This window comes from Condylura cristata, unplaced genomic scaffold (assembly GCF_000260355.1).
Source record: "Condylura cristata isolate star-nosed mole 26May11 unplaced genomic scaffold, ConCri1.0 scaffold00029, whole genome shotgun sequence".
NCBI classification, from domain to species: Eukaryota; Metazoa; Chordata; class Mammalia; order Eulipotyphla; family Talpidae; genus Condylura; species Condylura cristata.
In genome coordinates, this window is record NW_004567130.1 from 20736235 (window position 1) to 20736741 (window position 507).

A 507-nucleotide genomic window follows, 5' to 3' on the forward strand; every position below is an offset into this window, starting at 1 on the left:
GCGCTGCGCGGCGTCCCTGGGCGTCCGCCGCGACAGGGCGCAGATGCCCCTCGGAGCTCGGCTAAGGGAGTGGGGGCGCACAGACCCCGTCCCTGGCCGAGGCCCCTCGGGAGCGGCTGCAGCGGTGCGGGAGGCCTCCCAGGCCAGCTCAGGGCGCTGCGGGGGGGCAGGAGGGGCAGCGTCAGGCGGGGTGGACAGGGCCAGGGCCCTCGCGAGGCCCCAGCGCACACGGTGCGGGAGGCGTGGCGTCTCCGTGCAGGCACTGAGCTCCGCCCCTACTCGCTGTGGGGGGGGGGAGCCTGGGGTGCTGGGGGCTGCCCCTTGGGGTGGGGCCCAGGAAGGCCTGGCCTCCCGCCCAGGGATTTCCTTTATTCCCTGCAGTGGCGGTTTGTGTCTGGGCTCAGCTGGGGGTTCTCAGCTGGACCTGCGGTCCCTGAGGAGTCTGACTGACCGCGGGCGTGGCCACAGCGAGCTTTTCCTGATGGGAGGCCTGCCCCTCCGGCCGGC

General features: G+C 74.2%; 1 protein-coding gene across 1 annotated transcript in view; it reads left to right on the forward strand.

Moving 5' to 3' along the window:
- GNAZ (guanine nucleotide binding protein (G protein), alpha z polypeptide) overlaps positions 1-507 on the forward strand; it is a 6652-nt gene that overhangs the window by 1267 nt on the left and 4878 nt on the right. The gene's annotated exons all lie outside the window — the stretch shown is intronic.